The 21,669-nt window shown below is 44.5% G+C and overlaps 1 protein-coding gene across 7 annotated transcripts in view; it reads left to right on the top strand.

Annotated features, from left to right (window-relative positions):
• The first annotated feature begins 6,036 nt into the window (after positions 1 to 6,036).
• adgrg6 (adhesion G protein-coupled receptor G6) overlaps positions 6,037 to 21,669 on the top strand; it is a 105,435-nt gene continuing 89,802 nt past the window's right edge. For all 7 annotated transcript variants that reach the window (XM_067988557.1, XM_067988552.1, XM_067988556.1 and 4 more), the window contains exons 1-2: positions 6,037 to 6,326; positions 6,479 to 6,569. The gene's annotated coding sequence lies outside the window, so the exon portion shown is untranslated. The remainder of the gene's footprint in view (positions 6,327 to 6,478; positions 6,570 to 21,669) is intronic.

The raw sequence follows: 21,669 nt of genomic DNA, 5'->3' as shown, positions 1-21,669 counted from the left end.
AGCAGGCTTTTACCGACTGTGCAAATCGGAGGTTACAACTCACGTACGAGTGTGGTAGATTGGGAGGGTTTTTTTTGGTAACGAGGTGCCAGGTAGGTCACTGGTTGCGAAGAATACGCCCGATTTTAACCACTGCTTGCCAGACAAAAAAATAACGTGCCGGACTTTTCCTCGGCCGTTCTCCCGATCTGCCGTCGTAACTTTGGCGGAAATCCCCCTGATAGATGCGTGAACGAGGTTTCAGCCCGGAGTTGTGGCGGCTGATCGGGCGAGTACCATCCCCCCCAGGAAAGTTCCGGCGATGGTCCGCCCGCACTGATCATGAAATAACATTTTCGGGGTAATTTCCTGACTTGACGCTGCTACAAACATTAAACCGCCGGAGCGTAGCATGCACCAATCAACCGAATTTCCAACATGCGCTGTTGGCGTGAGGAGTTCCTGCCAGCACAAGTTATAAAATTAGCCCTTGTGTTCCCTCAGGCAAATATATAGAAGTCAGCCAGAGGTGTGTAGCTGTATTTTAATAATATACACATGGCACTCCCAATGAGCTAGAAGTAGTTGTGATAAAGTGGGGATAAATTTAACTCTGGGTGACGTGGAATTAGCCGCCCATTATATGCCCTGCTCGATTTCCCCTTCCATTGAGGAAAGGAAAAGTATAATGGGTGGACAATTCAATATTGACCATTTTACACCATCACTCAATTACCTCCAATGTTAATGGTTAAAATTACCCCCAATGTTAATGGTTAAAATTACCCCCAATGTGTCTACAGGTTGCATTGTAGAATTATGGATATCTGCATCAAACTTTCCAATCAATGCTTGATTAAATTTTTGTATTTTTTTCTCACCTTCTCATCTGAAGATGCTAAATCTTGTTGGGGTGCAGTCTCACCGACACATCCTCGCTCAGGTCTCTCATTCATCATGTGTGTGACCCAAACAATGAGTTTTGGCGGATTATTTGACTGTGGAGGGTAACACAAGCCCAATCCTGTCCTTGTAGCCTTCAACTTCTCCCAATCACAACCTTTTTTTGACTCTCTATTTTGCTGATGATACTTTGGTCAACGCTCCTCTGAACTTTTCTCTTGCGTTCCTCTTAAGATGGACTCTCCTACAGGCACCTCCTCCTCTCTGTATCTACGCTTTGTCGGAATCAAGACTCATCACACCGTCTCCTACTCTGACTCATTCTTTCCCAGAGCTGTAGAATTCCTTATGTTCCTTTCCTCAAACAGTCTGAAGGCTTTAAACACCTAACCTTGGTGCTACCTGACCCCTACTTCTGGGTTTGCCTCACCTTCCCTCCTACTTTTTTCAACCTTGGTTGTGATGTGCAGTTTGGCCCTCAGCTCTTCGCTTGAATTTCTCATGGATCTACATTCCTTTTTTTTTCTTTTGCTCCAAAGGAAGAAACTGCCTGCATTGACTTAGCGCTCATTTCATCTCTCAGAAACGTACCACATCAAATGAGCTACTTTGAAGTGCAGTCACTGCTCTTATGTAGATGAATGCCCCAGCCAATTTGCACAGGAAAATACCAGAAACAGCAACGAGATGAACAAGGGAGGAATGTTGGCCAAGGCACCGGGAGAACTCCCTGCTTTTCTATTTAGTGATTACGTCGTTAACATCCACATGAAGCGTAGAAATAGGAAGAGGGGGCCTCGGTCTGAAGATTGATACCTCAATCCTGCACCACTGCATAGAATTTACAGCTTAGAAAAATTACCACGCGGACTGCAGCAGTTCAAGAAGGCGGCTCACCACCACCTTCTCAAGGGCAATTAGGGATGGACAATAAATGCTGGCCTCGCCAGCACCACCCACGTCCCATGAATGAATAATAAAAAGGCCATTCGGCCCAACTGGTCTATGCCGATGTTTATACTCCACACGAGCCTCCTCCCAACCCTCTTCATCTCACCCTATCAGCGTATCCTTCTATTCCTTTCTCCCTCATGTGTTTATCTAGCTTCCCCTTAAATGCGTCCATGCTATTCGCCTCAACTACTCCATGTGTTAGCGAATTCCACATTCTTACCACTCTTTTGAGTGAAGAAGTTTCCCCTGAATTCCCTATTGGATTTATTGATGACTATGTTATATTTAAGGCCCCTAGTTTTGGATACCCCCACAAGTAACCCCACAATTAGTCAACCTAGATCATGTGCGCCAATCCAAGAACAAATAATTCTATCCGAAAGTGTTGTTGAGGCAAGGTAAAGTATCTCGCTTGGTCATAAGAAGGGATGAGTGATTGTGTGACATAGGAACGTAAGGAAAGGCCATTTAGCCTATTGGAGTTTATGGTCCTTGTACCCTAACTCTCCTTGACAGCATCCAACTCCTGTGTTCTTGTCTCTGCTACCCTGTGCAGTATCACTCTTTGAGTTAACAGTTCCATCTGATACCTCTTTTCAAACCATTTCTAACTAATCTGCTCCTACTCTCCTGACTCTGAAGTAATATTCTGGATTTACCCTCTTCATGCCATTTGATACTTTATAAACCCCATAAGTGCCTTATTTCCAGAGTGCTTAAACTTCTCTACTCTTTCCTCCCAAAAGGAAGAATGAACAAACTTGCATTCATACAGCACCTTTCACCACCTCAGGACGTCCCAAAGCGCTTTGCAGCCAATGGAGTACTTTTGAAGTGTAGCCACTGTTGTAATGTAGCCTATCCCCATTACACATGTTGCCCTCTCCTCTCTGACAAGACATCGTTCTTTAGCTGATCACATCTTATCACATCACATCATTTTATCAATGAATCAATTTGATTCATTGATAAATGAAACAAATCTTAGCTTTGATTCATTTTCGGAGTTTGTGCCAGCCTGGTAGGTACAGACTGTGACGTGGAACGATCTGTCCAGCCAGCCAATATTGGGCTGAATGACCCGAGTTGTCTGAGCACATTCCAATGCCCAAAAGATCCTTGACGTACCATGTCTCTTTAAAGGAGCGCCATCACCTCTTCAACGTTGCTAGGCAACTTTTGCCCGACTGTTTAGAATTAGCGATGCAATGATATGAAAGCAACATTACAACACAGAAAGATATTTTCAGCTCTGTCATGTGATACTGGCATGAGAAAATGAGATGCTGTTTTCCTGGGCTCTTACACTCCCTCAAAAAAATAAGATATTAATCACCTTTAAAATAAAGCGGCAAATCGCAAAGTTGTGAGGCGACAGTGATTGTGCTGTGAATCATGGAATTTATGGAGGTGCGATTACCCCCAGACCATTAAGTTGGCTTGGGCCTCAGCTAATTACAATCTATATTAATGACTTAGATGAAGGGACTGAGTGTAATGTATCCAAGTTTGCTGACCATACAAAGCTAGGTGGGAAAGTAAGCAGTGAGAAGGTGAGGAGGGGGGAATAGGAACATAGTAGAAGGAGGAGGCCATTCAGCCTCTCGGGCCTGCTCTGTCATCCAATTAGATCATGGCTGATCTGTACCTCAACTCCATTTACCTGCCTTTGCTCCATAGCCCCTAATACCCATACCCAACAAAAGTATCGATCTCAGTCTTGAAAGGCTCCAATTGACCCCCAGCGTCCACAGCGTTTTGGAGGAAGAGGGTTCCAGATTTCCACTACCCTTTGTGTGGAAAAAGTGCTTCTTCCTGATTTCACTCTGAAATGGCCCAGCACTAGTTTTAAGATTGTGCCCCCTTGTTCTGGACTCCCCCACTGGAGGTAATAGTTTCTCTCTATCTACCCGACTGAATCCCTTTATCATTTTAAACATCTCAATTAGATCACCGCTCAGCATTCTACACTCGAGAATACAAGCCATGTTTATGCAACCTGTCCTCATAATTTAACCCTTTTAGCCCTGGTATCATTCTGGTGAATCTATGCTGCACCCCCTCCAAGGCCAGTATATCCTTCCTGAGATGGGGTGCCCAGAACTGAACACAGTATCTCCAGATGGATTCTGGCCAAGGCTCTGTACAACTGAAGCGTAACTTCCTCCCCTCTGCATTCCATTCCCCTTGAGATAAAGGCCAACATTCCACTAGCTTTTTTGATTACTTTTTGTACCCGTCCACTACCTTTTAGCGATTTGTGTACCTGGACACCCAAATCTCTCTGATCCTCCACAGTTCCTAGTTTCTCACCATTTAGAAAATACTCTGAGCTATCTTTCTCAGATCTAAAGTGGATGACCTCACACTTCCCCACATTGAACTCCATCTGCCACAGTTTGGCCCCACTCACTTTTTGGTGGAAAGACAGGAAGAGCGCAACAGAATTCTAAAAAAAACCACTCACCTACAACAGTTTAGGAGCTGCTTCTAGTGGTCCCTTTAAGAACTGCTGGATTGGCCACTTTATGTACAAGCTGACACTCCCAGTGCAGTATCAAGGGAGTGCTGCACTGTTGGAGGTGCCAACTTTCAGATGAGATGTTAAACCGAGGCCCCATCTGCCCTCTCAAGTGGATGTAAAAGATCCCTTGGCACTATTTCGAAGAAGAGGGGAGCTCTCCCTGGTGTCCAGACCAATATTTATCCCTCAGCCAACATCACTAAAACAGATTATCTGGTCATTATTGCATTGCTGTTTGTGGGATTTTGCTGTGTGCAAAATTGGCTGTCACATTTCCTACATTATAACAGTGACTACATTTCAAAAGTACCTCATTGGCTGTGAAGTGCTTTGGGACATCCTGAGGTCGTGAAAGGCACTATATAAATGCAAGTCTTTCTTTGCATTAATGAGGCTGTGGCCTGTTTCTGGCGGGATCCCTGGACGCCTATTTCCCAGCCTGCTCCAAGATTACGGCTGGCCAGGCATCAGCATCCTTCATTTGGATCTGGGTCTACTTCCCTGTTCCGTCAAAACATGGGGCGGTAGAGGCAGCAAGATCAGCCCCTAGAAATGGTTTATGGTACTTTGCTAGTGTAATGATATGTCAAAGTGAGAGATGTTCCCCTTAACACCAGTAAGTGTTGTAGTTAAGCTACAGATTAGATCTGAACAAGAGGAGTGAGTTAATCTGCAAGATAAGCTTTGTAAGCTTTCAGCACCTGCAAATTGCCTGAAGTTGTTTCAAATTGTAATAAATTCATTCCTTATCATTCAAAGTGGTATCCTCTGTATCAGATGTGTATATTTGTGTATAATTATATGTATGCATGTATGTCTGTTTGTATATATGTGTGTGTGTTTAGGAATATGTACATGTGTATGTGTATGTTTGTATGTGTAGCTACATGGCATATGTGTTTGTGTTTCTGTGTATATATATATTTACATATGTATGTGTATATTTGTATGTACATGCATGTTTGTGTGTGTATGTATGTTTGTGTATGTAAATATGCATGTTTATATGTTTATGTGTGTGTATGCATGTATATGTGTATTTGTGTATTGCGGAAGAGGTCTAGTACGGAGATGCCAATTTAGGTACAATTTATCCTGACCATTCAACCCCACGGGATACGAAGCTGGGAATGATTGGGGCCAATGTTACTGTCCGCATTCGTATCAAATTCCTCTCTCCGCTACCTTAACGGAGGTTTAACCCATTCAAAACGAACAGGTTAATACCCCTATTGAAATAGTCCAATAACACCACTGCCAGTCATTTCCAGGCCATGGTCCTTTACAAAAAAAAATGATCACGGAGTTGGAGTCAGTAACAAAGATTATTAGAAATGACCGAACTGCCAGGTTAGAGCTAATGTTGAGTTCCACCAAGTACAACAGGAGCGGGGCAGGACTTTCATGATGTATCTCATAGAGAGAAAATGATAATATAATGGACTTCTCAACCCCCCCAATCTAACCACCCCCTCCCACCAAAAAAAAATCCTCTAAAAAGCAGAGAGAGAGAGAAAAGGCTATTTCGTAGTAGTACAGTTTCCCTGTGAGCTGATTAGCCAAGCTGTGCCTGGAGAACAAGCTGTGTCGATGTTGTAATTGGGAGGGGCAGGGTAAGGGCCTGAAGAGACTCTTAAAACATCTCACTGAGCAGCACAACTCTTGTACCTATCGGAGTGAAGCAGAGAGAGAGAGACGGTTCCTGGGGATGTGCTGAAGTACTCCCAAAGGGAGGGGGAGCGGTTTTTTAACAATAATTTTCGTTCTGGTTTTTTTGCTATGGAGCGAACCCTAACTTTGAGCACGAAACCCAAAAAAGATCTGAGTCAATGCCAGTGATCGCAGAGCGGATGAATCGCAGCCCACAGTCGTCTCTCTCCCGTCTGCTTGTACAGCTTGAGGGAGATCGATCAGCAAAAGCGTGTTCATTACACCGGGAGAAATAAACAGGAGAGGACAGAAGTGTGTGAGTTTCAGATTGTGGAAATCTCATCCCCTTTTTAAAAAACACTGTCAGTTACCATGTCACATTTCTGTTTGCAGTGTGTCAAATTGTTCCATCAAAAATGTTCAGTCACTCACTGTCTGTCTCTCTCTGTCTCTCTCTCTCTCTCTCAGGACAGAAGCCACCACTTGCTGGGAGGTGAAACTTTCCCGGTAGAATGCTGCTGCGAGATTCGCCCAGCTTGGAAATAACAATATAGACCAGGTAAGAGTTGCTGCTTGAAATAGCACGTTAGTTTATAAACTCAAATGGGAGAGGGTGTTATATTTTAATGCCTCTATTCTTCATAATGTTGGAAAAATCTGGAGGGCAGCTTCGCTCTGTGCGCTACGTGTAGCGAAGTTGAGAGCATGTTTGTTTCTTGTTGAAGGGGTTTGGAAATTCTGTCCCCGACTGCAGGTAAATTCGGTGGTCCCGGCGGGGAGCTGCACTCCAAGGGAGCAACTTGTAGTAAAATCGGGGTTAAAGTGTTTCTAGCCCCCATCTCTGATTCATGCCGGTTGCTCGGAATCGCTGAATTTACCGCCGAAATGTGCAGGGGGAGAGTTGGGGGAATAAATCTTCTCTTTCCCACCCTCCACCTGAAATCATCAGTTGCAGACTTGATACCTCGCTGCACGGTCCCTAACCCATTGACAGGTTGTGCCTGGCAGGTTGTGGGTTCTACCTGCATAATGGTTGTGTGTGTGTGGATAATAGACTACAGCAAGTTTAGTGAGAAAAGATAGGGTTTTTTTACAATGATTTTAAATAAATTCTATGAACCCCAATTCAGCGCTTTCAATCTTTATGAAACTAAACTGTTTATGAATTGGGTGAGATCGGTTCTGCACCGTTACGGTTGGGCAGTTCGACAAATTCAGTTTGCGAGTTTTAAAACAAGGCTGTATTTGTACTGACACGTTTATATGCTTTTAGGTGCATGTCAGTGTAAAAAGAATGGGCAGGGATAACTCCGGATATTACCAAGCGTACTAAAGTTGTGAGATGTAACACCTTCTCCGCCAGCCTGTCTCACGTCCAGTTTGAGTTTGTGGAGTGTAATGTGTCTCCAGCCTGAAAGCTTCCCAAAACCCTGTTCCAGTTAAACAAAGGACCCTTTCTTCCCAGTCTCCCAGCTCCTTTTTAGAGAGGCAAAGGGTGCTTAACTTTCTCCCTTCTGCTTTTATTCCTGCTATTTTAGAACAAGCAAATCTATGTGTATTAGGGATTGAAAGCTTTGAATCTCACCTGTTATGACTAGTACAGTAAGGGGATTGGGTTTTCTCTTGAATCATATGCCTTTTCCATCCTGATTCACCTCTCTACATCACACACCATTTAAGAGAGGGGTCTTCTACTCCAATTGTTAACTGCACTGAAAAGTAAAATATAACAATTGCAGAATGCATGGTGAAATCCTGATATACGCCAATTATAAAGGGCCTGTTTTATTTTAAATATCTTGAAACTCCCGGGACACCCATTCACTCGGGTGAATAGTGACTTTTCAGCACTTGTGGTTCAAATTACATTTGCATTCAGTATTGGCACAACTAATTAGGACTGATTTCCCTCCGTCCCTTCAGGAAGAGCTCCTTTTGCCAGTGTTTCTACTGAGCTCATCAGCCCATTTGTTTTGAACTCGTTCACCATTTTGCTGGTAGTCCTGGCCAGAGGGAGTCTTTACAAATGCATTTGTAAGGTCACTACGCATAGTAAACAAAGGCATCCTCATCCTTGATATATGTGTGTGTGATGTATGTATGTCAGCCCATGGCTCAGTTGATAGCACTCTCCTTCTGAGTTAGAAGGTTGTGGGCTCAAGTCCCACTCCAGAGACTTGAGCCCAAGTTTAAGGCTAACACTCCAGTGCTGCACTGTCGGAGGTGCCGTCTTTCAGATGAGATGTTAAACCGAGGTCCCGTCTGCCCTCTCAGGTGGATGGGAAAGCTCCCATGGCACTATTTGAAGAAGAGCAGAGGTGTTCTGGCCAATATTTATCCCTCAACCAACACCACTTAAAAAAACAGATTATCTGGTTATTATCATATGTTTGTGGGATCTTGCTATGTGCAAATTGGCTGCCGTGTTTCCTAAATTCATTGGCTATAAAGTCCTTTGGGACATCCTGAGGTCATGAAAAGCATTATATAAATGTGTGTGTATATTATCTACCTATCTATCTCCAGTTACAGTGAGTATAATTCAAAATGGTAAAGGGCTCTCTTAATACTGGCTTGATATAATGGCAGATTGATGGCCACTGTTACGAGGAGTTATTATAGATATGAATCATAGGACCATTGAACGTTACAGCATAGAAACAGGCCACTTGGCCCATTGAGTCTATGCTGGTGTTTTGTCTCCATGGGAGCCAGGTATTTTCATGTTTGTTCCCTTCAACATTCCTCTTTTCCCAGACAGCTATTTCCCTTCTATTTATGGACTGTGCTTCAACAATTTCACATTCTAATCGCCCGCTGCGTAAATAAACTTTTTTTCCAGCCTCCAGAAGGGTTTATGTTTTGCCTGCTACGTAAGAAACAGGAGCAAGAGTCGGCCATACGGCCCCTCGAGCCCGCTGCGCCATTCGATAAGATCATGGCTGATCTTTGACCCGCACTCTCTACACGTTAAAACACGGCGGCTACTTAAGTTGCTCCTCCCAACCCTGCGACCTCTGCCACTCAGAAGGACAATTCCCCTCCAAGTCACATACCATCCTGACTTGGAAATATATCGGCCGCTCCTTCATCGTCGCTGGGTCCAAATCCTGGAACTCCCTATCTAACATCACTGTGGGAGAACCTTCACTACACGGACTGCAGCGGTTCAAGAAGGCGGCTCACCACCACCTTCTCAAGGGCAATTGTAAACAATTTTACAACACCAACTTATAGTCCAGCAATTTTATTTTAAATTCACAAGCTTTCGGAGGCTACCTCCTTCCTCAGGTGAACGATGTGGAAATCAAGGGCAATTAGGGATGGGCAATAATGCCGGCCTTGCCAGCGTCACGCACATCCCGAGAACAAATATTTTTTTAAATCAGGTATAGGAAGAGCAGATCTCTAAACAGAGATGTACTGTGATGCCAATTAGCCTGGGGTCAGTCTGCAATTTTAAAGAAAGAAAGACTTGCATTTATATAGAGCCTTTCACGATCTCAGAATGTCCCAAAGCACTTTACACCCAGTGAAGTACTTTTGAAGTGTAGTCACTGTTATAATGTAGGAAACATGGCAGCCAATTTGTGCACAGCAAGCTCTAACAAACAGCAATGAAATAAATGACCAGATAATCGATTTTAGGTGTTGGTGGAGGGATATGTATTGGCCAGGACACCGGGGAGAGCTCTCCTGCTCTTTGAGTAGTTATGATAGGATCTTTTACATCCTCCTGAGAAAGCAGACGGGACCTTGGTTTAACATCTCATCTGAAAGACAGCACCTCTGACAGTGCAGCACTCGCTCAGTACAGCATTGGGAGCATTAACCTGGACTATACGCTTGAGTCTCTGAAGTGGGACTGTGAACCCCCAACCTTCTGATTCCTTCGAGGCGAGAGTGCTACCCACTGAGCCACGGCTGAAACCTTTTTACATGAACCGCACATCACAGCCTGCAGAGTACTGGTCTGAGATCAGTAGGGGAGGGGTGCCAATCTCAGAACAGGAGTTTTAGTATAACTGAAGTCTGAAAGTGCAAATGGAGGGATAGATATGAGACCGAGTTAAAGGGGCACCGTCTTCTTGGATAAGGTGTTCTCCAAGTTTTTTTTGTTTGTTTGAGGGCTGCAGAAGCGAACTGTAAGCAATTCTCATCCGAAATGGGTTGGAGTTCCTTTGGGGACTGTGCGCAGTGATAATACATTTATGAAAATATCGCCTGTTGAGCATTTTCAGCACGATCAAAAAAAAAAAGTTCTTAAAACAAAAAATGGTGCTGCGATCCCACCGGAAATATGCAAGAACACATTTACGATGTCGCTACGCACATCTCACTCAATGATGTTACGCTCCAGCGAGTCGATAAAGCATCACATCACACTTCACATCTTTGCCTGCAGCAGACACACACACACACACAAAAAAAAGGTTTGCCAAAAATTCTGTACCTGACGACCGTGTCCCTTTTAAGAAGAGAAAGCAGGGGAGTTCTCCCCAGTGTCCTGGGCCAACATTTATCCTTTAACCAACATCACTTTAAAAAAAACAGATGATCTGGTACTTTTAAGTGCTGAAGTGTGTATTTAAAAAAAATAGTAGCAGAATCCTGGAGGGGGAGGATGCTGTTTACAATGGTAGGCTCGCAATTACTGATTAAAACTATAAACTTCTAGTTTAGAAATTATCGTCTGTGATGTTGGAAAATGAACATTTAATGCATTCATGAGAGTGGTTAGAATGTGGAACTTGCTACCACATGGAGTAATTGAGGTGAATAGCACAGAGGCATTTAAAGGGAATCGCTTGAGGGAGAAAGGAATGCTGATAAGTTGAGATGAAGTAGGGTGGGAGGAGGTCCGTATGTAACATAAACACCAGCACAGACCAGTTGGGCCGAATGGCCTGTGTCTGTGTTGCAAATTCTATGTGATGTTCATTTGCTACTTTAGTGGAGACAAAGGACAGTCGAATGTCATCCAAACATATTAAGCGCTTGTTTGCTAATTTTCTCACTGTCGGCTCAAAAAAGTTTCACAGTGATGGGGCTTCAACTGACGACGGTAACTGGGCAGGGGCTTTGGGGATATTTTCTTCTCTCTGTGTGAAGAAAAAAGGAAGTTTATTATAACTGCAATTATAACCGGAGCTCCCTGCAGCTGGGAATGGAATGCTTTAAACGTGAGGGAGCCAAGGGATAAACGGAGAATTAACGATTCTTTAATGTCTGGACTTTGTGACATGTCTTTTTATCAATGGAGCTTCTCTATGTGTGTGTGCCTGAGGTCTGATTGGGATGTTTCAAAACACATTTGTAGCTAGTTACTGAATAGTGACCTTGTCCTTTAATTGTGGTGAGTGGGGAAGCGGGTGGAGGGGACTTTAATTGGCAGATTTGGAGTGAAATTTACAGACTAGTATCTGGGATCCATTAACCAGAGTTACTAATCGATGTTACGATTTTTTTTTAAAAAAAGGAGACCTTTCATCAGAACTAAAGAAAGAAAAAAAGAAAGACTTGCATTTCTGCAGCCCCTTTCACAACATCCAGGACATCCCAAAGCGCTTTACAGCCAATTAAGTACTTTTTTTGAAATGTAGTCACTGTTATAAGGAGAAAGTTACTCTGTTCTAAAAAAAGAGCTGTCTGTTCTCACAACAGATTTTATTATTATTCATTCTCGGGAAGTGGGCATCGCTGGCAAGGCCTGCAATTATTGCCCATCCCTAATTGCCCTCAGAAGGTGATGGGGCCACAGATGCTAACTGACCCTCCAGTGTGTTTCCAATGTTTTCTGTTTTTAATACCGATTTTCCAACGTTTATGTATTTTTTCTTTTTAATTTAGCTTCTGTCCCCCTCCCCTTCCTGCATACAAAGACATGCTCCCCCCACCTTTAATTTGAAATATTATCAAGTCGCTACCTCATTATAACATGTTGCTATAGAGGAAAGGTTTTCATCTTGTGCTGTTACAAGTGTCCTGTTAAACTCAATCCTTTAGACATGGCTTCCTCAGTGCTTCAGTTGGTTAGGCTGCTGGCCTTTTGAGAAATTAAGCCCTGCGTGCTCGGCCTGTCCCAAGTTCCATTTTCCTCGACTGTCTTGAGTTAGCTGGTCAAGGCTAAGATTGCAATCAAGGTGTCTTAGGCTTGGGATGGGAAAAATGAGCCACTTGCTCCTGATTGACCCCTGCTGAAAAGTACATTTGTGTGGATGGCAACCGATTATCGGGGTGGAATTGGCTGTAATGCCCTTCATAGTCAAATAGCCCATAGATCTCACTGTCTAGATTTACAATTCGTAGAGGTACCAAATCCTGTGATTTTAGGTATCAGCCTGGGCTCAGTGGATAGCTCTCTCACCTCCAAGTCAGCAGGTCATGGGTTCAAGTCCCATTCCAGAGACTTGAGCACATAATACAAGCTGATACTCCCAGCGCAATACTGAGGGAGTGCTGCACTGTCGGAGGTGCCGTCTTTCAGATCAGACGTTAAACCGAGGCCTCGTCTGCCCTCTCAGGTGGACGTAAAAGATCCCATGGCGCTATATTTGCAATGAGCCAGTGCGGACTTGATGGGCCGAATGGCCTCCTTCCGTGCTGTAACCTTTCTATGATTCTATTTTGAACACAAGCAGGGGAGATCTCCCCAGTGTCCTGGCCAATAGTTATCCCTCAACCAACACCACTAAAAAAAACAGATTATATGGTCATTTATCTCATTGCTGTTTGTGGGATCTTGCTGTGCACAAATTGGCAGCCGTGTTTCCTATATTACAACAGTGACTACACTGCAAACGTACTTAATTGGCTGTAAAGCGCTTTGGGATGTCCTGAGGTCATGGAAGACGCTGATTAATGCAGGTTTGTTCTTTCGGTTTCTCATTCCCAAATAAGTCAAATTTTATTATAATTACATAGGACTTTTGCTAGTGGTTCAGAAATTGCATTCTGCATTCCATCTGTTTTTCCTATGAAAACCGAACAAGTTACTTGCCTGATTGTAAGCTGCTCTGCTAACCTAAATTATAATTTATATATTTAACGAGAGGAAGGTTTATTTTTAATCGAGTGCCTCATCACGTCTTCGGGGGCATCCCAAAGTGTTCCAAGTCCAACAGATTGCTTTTCCAAGCTGGGTCAGTTTGTGGAGAGACTGGAGAAGCTGGGATTGTTCTCCTTTAGAGCAGAGAAAGTTAAGGGGAGATTTGATGGAGGTGTTCAAAATCATGAAAGGTTTTGATAGAGTAAGTAAGGAGAAACTGTTTCCATTGGCAGTTGGAAGGGTAACCAGACACAGATTTAAGGTAATTGGCAAAAGAACTAGAGGGGGAGATCAGGAGAAATTTTTTTTTACAGAGTTACGGAGTGGAATAGATTGTCATTGTGATTTTCCGCGTGTTATGATCTGGAATGCACTGTCTGAAAGCAGATTCAATTGCTAACTTTCAAAAGGGAATTGGATAAATACTTGAAGAGGAGAAAATTGCAGGGCTATGGAGAAAGGGTAGGGGAGTGGGACTAATTGGATGAAAGCTCTTTGAAAGAGCTGGCACAGGCACGATGGGCCAAATGGCCTCCTTCTGTGCAGTATCAATCTATGGAATGGCCTCGGCAGCGAGTGTGGTCGATCGTGTACAGTTGCGTTTCGCGGATCGGGTTGGAGTATTCCAAGGTCAGGGGCTCCCCTTTATCAATAAGGCCTTTGCTGTGACGTAGCCCTGTTTGTGGATCTCCCAGTTTAACCTGGCTCTGCTCCACTGTATGTGATCATGTGCAGGCTCAGTTTATTTTCTTTCCCTTTCAATGTGTTCCTTTTTTTTAAAAACCTCTCAGAGGGGTCAGTTTTTAGGCGTGTATTTGCCTAATTGTAAACTGTTGCAGCTGCTGCGCTAATCAGATCATACTGTATATATTTAGAGGGTCAGGTCTATTATTTTTGCACGGCCTTAAAGGGATACGTGTTCTGAAATAACGAGGCTTCGTCACGGAGCGGACTAGGAGTAGATTGTCCATCGTGATTTTCCGTATGTTGAGATCTCATGAGTACAATTGCAGTTGTGCCTTCTGGGGAAAGAAAGAAAGAGGGGTGGGAATTCCTTTAGGCCTGAAATGGGTGCCACGCACGCTCCAACTGGGTTGGGGGGCGGTTGGGGGGTTCTGAGGCCGGCCTGAAATTGGCCTTATCAACATTGCTGCTGGCGTCTGTCGCTCCTCCACAAACAGCTCGTGCCATTTTATAAAGATGGATGTTGGCCCGTTTGCCTCATTGGCAGTGGCCTGAAGGTAAGACCTGGAGGGCAGAGATGATTGGGAGACTGTGGAGTAATGGGGACCTCTCCCAATCCTCCTGGTCCACAGTAATGATTTTTAAACACCAAAGAGGCTCCACTCATTCCTCTCCTAGCCAGTTTTGGCAAGAGGGCCTAAAACAGACATTAGGCTCCTTGCATATGTAAATGAGAGGCCTAACGCCTGTTTTGGGCAGCTGCCAAGAACACCTGAAAAATGGCCCGATCCAATATTGGGTCAGACATCTTTCAGCCATCCTATGGGTGTGGGATGTTGGTCACCGAAAAAGGCCCTTTTTACGCCCGTCAAATGGACGCAACAAGGTCCAGTTTCTACCTCAAAGAGAGAGCACTCGCTTTTAGTGATTTGTGATTGGATGGGTTCCAAAGTCCCTTTGCTCCTTCACAGCTCCAATTTGTCTTTCTCAGATGCAAAGCAGATGACCTCACACTTCCCCACATTGAACTCCATCTGCCGTAGTTTTGCCCACTCACTTAGTCTGTCCATGTCTGTTTTTAACTTTCTCCTCCCCGCCCCCCCGCCATCCACACAACTTACCGTGCCTCCTAACTTAGTGCCGTCTGCAAACTTAGATATATAACTCTCTCTTTCTACAGCCAAGTCATTGATATATATGATGGAAAGCTGAGGCCCCAGAACAGATTGAGACCATACAATGGCAACATGTTCCCGTAAAGGTCAAGGGTGGTTCCAAGAACTCCAGGGAACCTTGGATATCAGGGGATATACGAGAATGGATTAGGAAAAAAAGGAGGGCTTTTGGCAGATACAAAAGGCTAAAGACGGAGGAAGCCCTAGAGGAGTACAAAAAGTGCAGGGGGATACTTAAAAAAGAAATTAGGAGATCAAGGAGGGGCCATGAAATAACACTGGCGAGCAAAATAAAGGAAAATCCTAAGATGTTTTATAAGTATATTAAGGGTAAGAGGATGACTAGGGAAAAAATAGGGCCCATTAGGGACAAAAATGGCAATCTGTGTGTGGAGCCGGCAGATGTAGGAGGGGTTCTAAATGAATTTTTTGCATCTGTTTCACTATGGAGAAGGACGATGTAGACATAGAAATACGGCAGGGGGACTGTGATATACTCGAACATATTAACATCGAGCGGGAGGAGGTATTGGCGGTTTTAGCAGGCCTAAAAATGGATAAATCCCCAGGCCCGGACGAAATGTATCCCAGGCTACTGTGTGAGGCAAAGGAGGAGATTGCGGGGGCTCTGACACATATATTCAGAACCTCTCTGGCCACAGGGGATGTGCCAGAGGACTGGAGAACCGCTAATGTAGTACCATTATTCAAGAAGGGGAGTAGGGAAAAACCGGGGAACTACAGGCCAGTGAGCCTAACATCAGTGGTAGGAAAATTATTGGAAAAAATTCTGAAGGATAAAATTAGTCTCCACTTGGAGAAGCAAGGATTAATCAGGGATAGTCAACATGGCTTTGTCAAGGGAAGATCATGTCTGACTAATTTGATTGAATTTTTTGAGGGGGTGACTAGGCGTGTGGATGAGGGTAACGCAGTGGATGTGGTATACATGGATTTCAGTAAGGCCTTCGATAAAGTCCCCCACAGGAGACTGGTCAAGAAGGTACGAGCCCATGGAATCCAGGGTGCCTTGGCACTTTGGATACAAAACTGGCTTAGTGGCAGAAGGCAGAGGGTGATGGTCGAAGGTTGTTTTTGTGACTGGAAGCCTGTGGCCAGTGGGGTACCACAGGGATCGGTGCTGGGTCCCTTGCTGTTTGTGGTCTACATTAATGACTTGGATATGAATGTAAAAGGTATGATCAGTAAGTTCGCTGATGATACAAAAATTGGTAGGGTGGTAAATAGCGAGGAGGATAGCCTCAGTCTGCAGGACGATATAGATGGGTTGGTCAGATGGGCGGAACAGTGGCAAATGGAATTTAACCCGGAAAAGTGCGAGGTGATGCACTTTGGAGGGACTAACAAGGCAAGGGAATACACAATGAATGGGAGGACCCTAGGCAAGACAGAGGGTCAGAGGGATCTTGGTGTGCAAGTTCACAGATCCCTGAAGGCGACGGAACAGGTAGATAAGGTGGTAAAGAAGGCATATGGGATACTTGCCTTTATTAGCCGAGGCATAGAATATAAGAGCAAGGAGGTTATGATGGAGCTGTATAAAACAGTGGTTAGGCCACAGCTGGAGTACTGTGTGCAGTTCTGGTCGCCACACTACAGGAAGGATGTGATCGCTTTGGAGAGGGTGCAGAGGAGATTCACCAGGATGTTACCAGGGCTGGAGCGCTTCAGCTATGAAGAGAGACTGGGAAGATTGGGTTTGTTTTCCTTGGAGCAGAGGAGGCTGAGGGGGGACATGATTGAGGTGTACAAAATTATGAGGGGCACAGATAGGATGGATACTAAGGAGCTTTTTCCCTTCGTTGAGGGTTCTATAACAAGGGGACATAGATTCAAGGTAAAAGGCGGGAGGTTTAGAGGGGATTTGAGAAAGAACTTTTTCACCCAGAGGGTGGTTGGAGTCTGGAACTCACTGCCTGAGAGGGTTGTGGAGGCAGGAACCCTCACAACATTCAAGAAGCATTTGGATGAGCACTTGAAATGCCATAGCATACAAGGCTACGGACCAAATGCTGGAATATGGGATTAGAGTAGACAGGGCTGATGGCCGGCGCGGACACGATGGGTCGAAGGGCCTCTCTCCGTGCTGTATAACTCTATGACTCTATGAGATCCCAGGGAACACCACTTGTCACATCCCACCAATCAGAAATCCGTTTATTTGTGGGCTGGTACTAGTGGTGGGGGGAAATGTTGTAAAAACCCAGCTGGTTCACTAATGTCTTTCAGGGAAGGGGAATCTGTTGTCCTTACCTGGTCTGGCCTACATCCTACTCTTGACCCACACTATCTGGTTGACTCCGTGCCCTCTGAAAAGGCCGAGCAAGCTGCCCAGTTGCAAAAACAATCTCTGGACGATTCCCAGCACATCCTGCAGCCTTGCTACATCCTGAGGACAAATTTAAGAAAAAGAACTCCCCAAAAATTGGCCGACAAGAAAAGTTCCCAGACTTCAGTGTCACAAAAACCAGCACTCAACTTGGAGTTGCTTATTTCTTGCACAGGAGAGACATGGGACTACTCCTGTTCCCATGTCCTGTGGGACAGTGGAGAGGGAGCTTTACTCTGTATGACTGCTGCACTAAAGAGAGTTCAAGAGAAGGACAAAGGTGATTAGAACATTGCCGTGTCGGAAAACTTCTATAAAAGAGGTAAACACATGTTTGGTTTATAATGGAATCGAAGGTCGCAGAACATAAAGGACATTGATGTTGATGGCGTAGAATGCTGGCTGCATGGGCAGAATCATCGGCGGAATGTAATGTTCAAAGCAGCAAAAATGTGAGTTATGATGTTAGTGATGAGATTTGCTAGATTACCCTGGAGGGTTGGAGTGAAATTCTCAGTTATCTGCATGTGGTCAGGTACCTCCCTCAGACAATGAATTATGTTGGGTACAATCCAAGGCTTTGCGAGTTATAGCTGGTCTGTGCAACAAAGGAACTTGAGATAAATGGCCTTTCATTCTTTCATATTTTCTTAAATACCAGTATGTTAGTTGCCTGGATAGGCTGGCGGACTTTTTTTTTTGTGGTTTTGTTTATAAATTTGAATGTGTTTCATGGTCTATTCCTTGTGTTTGCTGGTGTAGATGAAGCTGTGTATTTTGTCCAGGACACTGGGGAGAACTCCCTCGACCTTCTTCAAAATAGCACCATGGGATCTTTTATGTCCGCTTGGGGGCTTATGGGATGTCGGTTTAATGTCTCATCTGAAAGACGGCACCTCCGACAGTGCAGCACTCCCTCAGTACTGCACTGGGAGTTTCAGCCTGGATTTTGTGCTCAAGTCTCTGGAGCAGGACTTGAACCCACAACCTTTTGACCTGGAGGTGAACATGCTACCCACATGAGTCACTGCCAACTCCAGAAAATAACATTGTATGGCATATGTCTGTCCTCTGCACCTCATTCCAATAGGCCCACGTACAGTTGGGTGGACACACTGTCTAGCCACCACCACTTCTGGTGGGGAGCAGCTGCAGGAATATCAGCTGGTGAGGAGCTAATGGAATGGTTCTCCCTCCAATTACCCTCTCCCACCCACTGCATTTGTGCCATGAAACCAGTGCAATGTAACTGGAACGTCTGATCTACAATGTGCATGTTCATTGTAAAATACTGGAAAATACACCAAATAAAGTGCTAAAAATCAAAATTTCTGGGGGACATACCACAGACTCCCTCCCGACGAGTATAAATCTTGTGGCCCTTCAACTTGCATCTCCTTCAGGCTGTCATATGTTTACATATATTGTTTCCTCCAATACAAGTGAAGGGTTGTTGGGTGTACCTTTGGCTTAATTGAGATGTCTGTGACACATTTTTGAAGCCTTTGGCGGATTTCTAAGTTGTCACGTGGGAGAATGGCTGCCTGCAGATAAACAGTTCCCGCCCTACACAGACATTTGGATACAATAAGGTGTCTATAGATACATGTCACTGTATTAAGAGACAATTACAGAGAAGGGATTTAGGGATATGGTAAGATGGCGTCAAGGTGGGGTAGATCTATGAAGAAGGAGTGGGTTTTCCTATTGCTAAAAATTCTTGCGTAGTAATTATCTCTTACCCCCTCAAAGAGTGAACATACAGACTTTGTTTCTTTTGCATCAGTCAGTGAGGGGAAAGGCTGCTGTGTGGGAAGGTGAGAATGACAGGAATTCAAGAGGTAATTTGGTTGCTAAATTACACAAGAAAGCCATTGCATGCCTCGGTGAGGGATACCTCTGAGGCAAGTTTCATTTGACCAGACAAACTTCATTCTGAACATAAGTTTTCCTCTGGTTGCTAACATTAGCTCCAGAGCCAGTGCTTGTATAAAACAGGAAAACCGTTTGACTTAAGCTCGCACTGACTTTTTTGCCTACACGCGTGACTGAAAATGATAGCTGAAGATCTTTTAGGAACAGCAAAAGGCCATTAGGCCCAACAAACGTGTTACATTTAGCCAGAAGAAAGAGAGAGAGAGAGAGAGAGAGAGAAAGATTGACCCGAAAACCATGTGATCTTTTGGGAGGGGTGAAGAAACAGATAAAAGCCCAGGCCAATTTGCAGAAAAAAATCTGGAAAATTCCACTCCGTTCCCCCCCCCCCCCCAACTTTGGCAATCGAAACTAGTCCAGGGGCCCACCCCGGCCCTGATTAATGTTACCAGGTACCTACGAGGAGATCTCCGCCCCAGCCAGAAACAGGCCCAGCTCTCGCATGAAGGAATTCAGCGAATCAACGCCCACCGCACGAGCCGGCAGCCTGTTCGAGGTCCAGTATTCTCTGGGAAAAGATGAACCTCCTGACATCTGAGCTAGTTCTGCCCTTACATAATGTGTAAAAGTGACCCCTGGTCTCCCCTCATACCTATTCAATTCTACACAAACACAATCTAGTCCCTTCATCATCTTAAAAACCTTGATCAAATCACCCCTTCGCCTACTCTTCTGTAAAGTTTGATCCCCAACTCTTTGAGCCTAACTGCGTAACAGAGATGCTTTAAACTGAGATCTTTTGAATTTAGGATGAATCCCCTTTCTGTTCTTTAAATGAGATAAGTTTCCATTGACTGCGGTCTCTCACTGGTCCTTAACAGCATGTTTTGAGCTTTGAAATGATTGTACTAACAAAGGGGTGGGGTGAGACCAGCCAGCTCCCTTTACCCAGTATAACATTATAAATGGGGAATGCCCTCCAGAGGCCAGCATTCCTCACTTGTGCTGTCACGTAATGATGTCATGGGGGAGGAGTCCAACACAAAAACTACCAGACAGCAGTTTTAAAGCAGAATGCACAGTTTAACATGGAGTGGCCAAAAAACACCGACAAGGGAATAGACCATAGAATGGTTACAGCACAGAAGGAGGCCGTTCGGCCCATCGAGCCTGTGCCGGCTCTTTGTAAGAGCAATCCAGTTAGTCCCCTTCCCCCGCTCTTTCCCCGTAGCCCTGCAATTTTTTCTCTTCAAATATTTATCCAATTCCTTTTTGAAAGCCGCGATTGAATCTGCTTCCACCGCCCTTTCAGGCAGCGCATTCCAGGTCATAACCACTCGCTGCATAAAAAAGCTTTTCCTTTCATCGCCTTTGGTTCTTTTGCCAATCACCTTAAATCTGTGTCCTCTGGTTCTCGACCCGTCTGCCAACGGGAACAGTTTTTCTTTATTCACTTAATCTAAACCCATCATGATTTTGAACACTTCTATCAAATCTCCTCTCAACCTTCTCTGCTCTAAGGAGAACAACCCCAGCTTCTCCAGTCTATCCACGTCACTGAAGTCCCTCATCCCTGGAACCATTCTAGTAAATCTTTTCTGCACCCTCTCGAAGGCCTTCACATCTTTCCTAAAGTGTGGTGCCCAGAATTGGACACATTACTCCAGTTGTGGCCGAACCAGTGTTTTATAAAGGTTCATCATAACTTCCTTGCTTTTAGGAGCTTTTTCCCTTCGTTGAGGGTTCTATAACAAGGGGACATAGATTCAAGGTAAAAGGCGGGAGGTTTAGAGGGGATTTGAGAAAGAACTTTTTCACCCAGAGGGTGATTGGAGTCTGGAACTCACTGTCTGAAAGGGTTGTGGAGGCAGGAACCCTCACAACATTCAAGAAGCATTTGGATGAGCACTTGAAATGCCATAGCATACAAGGCTACGGACCAAATGCTGGAATATGGGATTAGAGTAGACAGGGCTGATGGCCGGTGCAGACACAATGGGCCGAAGGGCCTCTATCCGTGCTGTATAACTCTATGACTCTATGACTCTATGACTCTACTCTATGCCTCTATATATAAATGATGTGGAGATGCCGGTGATGGACTGGGGTTGACAATTGTAAACAATTTTACAACACCAAGTTATAGTCCAACAATTTTATTTTAAATTCACAAGCTTTCGGAGGCTTCCTCCTTCGTCAGGTGAACGATGTGAAAATGAAATCCTCGAAATGAAATCGCATTTATAATTCACAGAACAATGCTTGGTGATTACAGACAGTTTTTTCAACTGCCCGTTGCCAAGGCAATCAGTGTGCAGACAGACAGGTGTTACCTGCCAGGTCTCAGAATATACAAATCACCAAAAAAAACAACAAACAAAAAAAAAGAGATAGAGAGGTAGAAACATAGAAAAGACAGCAACTGACCCGTTATATTAAAAACAGATAACATTTGTTCGCTGGTGGGGTAACGTGTAGCGTGACATGAACCCAAGATCCCGGTTGAGGCCGTCCTCATGGGTGTGGA

This window comes from Heptranchias perlo, chromosome 8, assembly GCF_035084215.1.
Source record: "Heptranchias perlo isolate sHepPer1 chromosome 8, sHepPer1.hap1, whole genome shotgun sequence".
NCBI lineage: Eukaryota > Metazoa > Chordata > Chondrichthyes > Hexanchiformes > Hexanchidae > Heptranchias > Heptranchias perlo.
This window is presented reverse-complemented; position numbering and strand designations above follow the sequence as displayed.